Genomic DNA, 4,807 nt, shown 5'->3' on the forward strand with positions numbered 1-4,807 from the left:
GTTTGTATAGAAGCTCAAATTGAATGATTTCATTGTAATGTATGAGTCATAAAATACATGTAGTAATCACCAGAATTATGTGGCTATATTGTCAAAGAAGCAAACATTTACAATGTTGTATCATGCTTATTGTTTTATACGTATGGATGGCACATTTATGTATGGCATATTTTAGAATGCAGTGACCTATAATGATGTGCATGTCGACATCACTCAGGAAGAGTGGGCATTGATAGATCCTTCACAGAAGAATCTCTACAAAGATGTGATGCTGGAGACCTATAAGAACCTCATTTCTGTAAGTAATACTATAAATTTTCCTCCATAATTTAAATAAGGGGATACCTGTTGATTGATTATTGATGCTCTTCTGCAATTCTGATTGAGAATGAGAAAGAATGAGCTGAATAAATCAGATTTCAATCTGAGGATCACTGAAGATATTAATGTAAAAATTTCAGTTTCCTGTTATAATTGATATATCATTCTTGTCCTATATTTTAGTCTACAATTGGGAAGATCTTAAAGTTGAAGAACATTGTCAAAGTTCTCAAAAACATGGAAGGTAATTTTCTTGTAAAAGCTGATAGAAATGGGCTTCTGGATATCTATCTATCTATATCTATATCTATATCTATATCTATATCTATATATATCTATATATATATATATATATATATATATATATTTCATCTGGAGGTTTTAATAAGATGCAACAATATAAATAATCACAGCTTAAAATGCATCGATGATCAATAAATGTTCATAAACACATGTACCTCAATGGCAGGAAGGTGAATTGTGTATGTAAGTGATACTTTTAAAAAGGAAGACAAAAAATCAATGGCTTAACAGAAATCAAAATTTGAATAATAGCTTCATCAAAGCTATCCTGTACAACTGACAATCCATTTAGTTTCTTAGTATTCATATTATAAAAAATATACTCATTGAATATGTGATAAGAATACCTGCACAACCTTGTAATATGCAAATAGTCTATAGTATAGTTGCTCATATAGTTGTTTTATCTTTGCTAATTTTAGTTAGATGGATAGTTAGAGTCAAGAGTTAAGGGGCGGGGGAGTTGTTGTAGAGAAACATTATTCCCTATTCCACATATTGATGAGGAACAGAAAGTCCAACTGTAAATGAAATGTGTAAATATTATTGTTTTTATTGTTTCTTTAATAGTTATATCATAAGTCACTCTGGGTACCAGCTCTATGAACATAAGAATATGGGAAGAAGCAATGTACATCTCTCAATATGAGAACAATTAGAAGATACATAGTAGTTCCATGGTGAGTAAACTTGTTGAATGTGATTCAAGTTTACAAACAACAGGGTTTCCAGCTTCATTCAGAATAGATCAACAAGCACACCACAGAAATGCCCTATGAGTACTAAGACTGTAAATGCTTCTGTTTGTCCTGGTTAACATTCAACATGTAGCATGACTAACAGTATAAGAAACTTTATCAATGGAATAACTGAGGTAAATGTCCAAATTCTCTTTAAATATGTGAAAAACCGCAAGGAAAAATGATGCTATAAATGATCCAGGTAATAAAGGGATGTTCAAATATGCAAAGCCATCCTTAATGCAGGGGAACAACATGAGTGTAAACAACATGTTAAAACCTTAAGATCTCAGTTCTCTTTATATTTAGACCAAATTGTAATATTAATTCATGCAGATATAAAGACTTGGCAATGTAATGAATGTAATAAAGCTTTTAAATGTTTCAATTGTTATTGCAGGCATAAAAGAAGTCATACTACAGTGAAATCACATGAACATACTGAGTGTGGTAAAGCCTTTGAATGTCATAGTCGTAAAGCCTTTGCATTGCCCTATATAAAAACTCATACTGGAGAGAAACCCTATAAGTATAATCAATGTGGTAATGCCTAGTCAAAACACAAAGTAACCCTGTCACTGTAAAATTTTAGTGTGTAATTAGTCTCTTAAAGCCTTTCAATATAACATTAAACTTTGAATATCTGAAAGAAACTCATACCAAAGGAAATCTGAATGTATATAAATTCTTATGATCTTCAGCCAAAATACTTAAATTCAATTTCAAAAAATGAATTATTTTGGAAAAAATCTAAAATGTGTCAATAATCTGTTCAAGCATTATAATATCTCTTTTTATTTTGTTTACATATTTCAACAAATGTGGACAAAAAGCCTATTTAAATGACAAGTAACATTTTAGATTTCATACTTCTGTTCAAATACAGGAGATAATGAATTCTGATCTAAAATTTCAGAGATATGCCTTTCCTGTTGCTATGATAATAGATCATATCTATGTGAGTTCAGAAAAGGGTTTAATTTTGCCCTGGGTTCCACAGAAATACTTGAACCTCTCAAAGGTGTCATGAAAACAAGTATCAGATATGGCAGCTAAAAGAGGCACCTAAGAATTCACAATTCTTGTCCTGCAGGATAAAGCTAAAAGTATAAATTGGAAATGGTGTGCAGATATAAATGCTCAAGCCAACACTCATGACTGATTTCTCCAGCAGAATACCATTTTCTAAATTTTCTCAAATGATATCACAGACTGAAAATGATAGATTACTCAGACTTCAAGACTTCATGTTGGCTTTCTGTTACATGGACCAATTCATGATGGAGAAAAACTCTATAATCATTTAGATGCCTCAAAACCCATGTTACCAGAATGATAATAGAAAAATATTCATGATTGAAAATTAGTTTAAAGATTTGTTTTTATTTTAATTATGGTGAGTGTGTGTGTGTGTGTGTGTGTGTGTGTGTGTGTGTGTGTGTGTGTTCTTCTGCACATATATATGTGCATTCTGGTTCCCAAGAAGGTTAGACCCTTGGAGCTTCTTCTTGCAAGAATAACTGGAAGTTATCCAAAACCTGATCTTGCTCCAGGGAATGAACTTGAGTTAAAGGCTTGGCCATGTCTCTATCCCTGTCAATATTTTAAAGCTTTTTATATCATCTTGATGTCAGGAAATAGATAGGTACTCATACAAAAGAAAACACTATTTATGTAAACAATTTGGTTAAGACTTTAGACTACATAGTTGTTTTCAGTTTTAATAAAAAAAAATCTTGTTTTAAGTCATTTTCCTCGTAGCTTTGATGTAAGTAAATTATTAACAATTTTCACTAAATACTGGTGTGAAAATCCCATTGTGGCCTCTCTTTTGCAACATTTGAGTAAGGTATTGAAGTGTGGGACATGTGTGGCAAATTCAAATAGTAAAGTTTATTTTGTGGTCTTTATATTTCTTCTTTGGCTTTTGTTCATCTTTCTTTGCCCTTTCACTTATTCAGAGGTATTTTTCTGCTGCCTTGTATTGAATGGGATGGCTATCTATGTGGTTCATTTTTATTGAACTCTCAGGCAGTATGTGATCACACTTTCCAAGAAAGTGTGTTTGTGAAAGGGTGATGGATTTTTGTTCATGGTTGTATATTTTGTATTTAATATTCACAAATGTGCTTGAAATGTTTGTTATCCAGCCTGGCTTGAATGTAAGTAACTAGTCATGGATACATTAGAATTTAAAGTCCTTGTGTGTGAGTCTCTTGAGAACAATTCTAGGGGTAGATGATGTACTACCGTTGATTGTTGTTTTGTCAAAACTGTGGGTGAAAGGGGTTGGCTAAAGAAACCCAACCTGACCCTGACACCCAGAACTAGAAAAAGATGGCTCAGATATGGCCAGTGAAAGGAAACTATTTTGGCTCAAATCAGGCATCTCTGCCCCTAGCAAACTCACTTGTGAAACCAACCAATCACAGAGCAGGACTGTTGAATTTTGGCCCAAGGGCCCAGGACCAAGGAAAGAAACACAGCCTATGTTTGGGACCTGAGCCAGAGAAATGACCCAAAGAAATATGCCCTGACTCTGAATCTAGTACCAAAATAACACTCTTGGTCCCTTAAATCAGAGTCAGTGAAAGAAATAAGCCCTCATCTTAGAGGCAGTGTCTGAAAGCCAAGAAATGCCAGTGGATAAAATACAGTTTGGAAATCAGGGCCATTTCTGTCCCTAGTCCACATAACTGGCCAATCCCTGGCAGGAAAAAAAAAACTGACCAATCACAGGTTGACTCTGCCCCAGCATATCCTACATATACTGCCCTGCCAAGTCAGTTGTGATCTGTTCTCTCCATCCTGTTAGAGGCAGCTAATCCCCAGGACTCTCCCTTTCCAAATAAATCTCTTTCTCAAAAGAGTTTTGAATGTAAAGATCTTCATTCACTGTTGTACAGAAGAACCATGCTGGGGTGTCTCATAGTGGATTCAGCAAGTGGGGGGCTTAACAAAAGATCCTTGCTGAAACATCCCATAGTGAACCCCATTGGTAACACTCAAAATATAGAGGGCATACAATTTCTCAACCCCTAGGAATTGATACAGTAGAAGAAGTGGTCCCAAGCTCCTGAAATCCTCTCACATCCCGAATGTCACCCTTATTTGAGGAAGTTTATTCAACCTCTTTGTCACACCATCTCCTTTTTCAGACCCCAGCTACTGTATGTCAGTTGCTCAATGATGCTCAGCCTGACAGCTTTGGAGACTGTCGGGTATGTGTCCCTCCAGGGTCAAATGCTCATTCACCATTGGTGACCTCACCCATTTTCCTATGAGATTCTCTCACCTTACCATTTGTTAATTGCTTTAAGCCAAATATCTCTACTACCCCTTATGTCTCTCACATTCTTCTCTTTGGCATTACTGATGGCTTTAAGACCTCTGGAATACACTTTGTGTTTTCTGTGGATTCTGCAGACTACAATAATTCTATT

General features: G+C 34.7%; 1 long non-coding RNA gene across 1 annotated transcript; it reads left to right on the forward strand.

The window, feature by feature from the left end:
• The first annotated feature begins 32 nt into the window (after positions 1 to 32).
• Positions 33 to 2,746, forward strand: LOC118575030. The gene is made up of 4 exons (XR_004943842.1): positions 33 to 298; positions 505 to 565; positions 1,195 to 1,304; positions 1,765 to 2,746. It is a non-coding gene; the product is annotated as an uncharacterized LOC118575030 (long non-coding RNA).
• The last annotated feature ends 2,061 nt before the right edge of the window (positions 2,747 to 4,807 follow it).

Source organism: Onychomys torridus, unplaced genomic scaffold, assembly GCF_903995425.1.
Source record: "Onychomys torridus unplaced genomic scaffold, mOncTor1.1, whole genome shotgun sequence".
Classification (NCBI taxonomy): domain Eukaryota; kingdom Metazoa; phylum Chordata; class Mammalia; order Rodentia; family Cricetidae; genus Onychomys; species Onychomys torridus.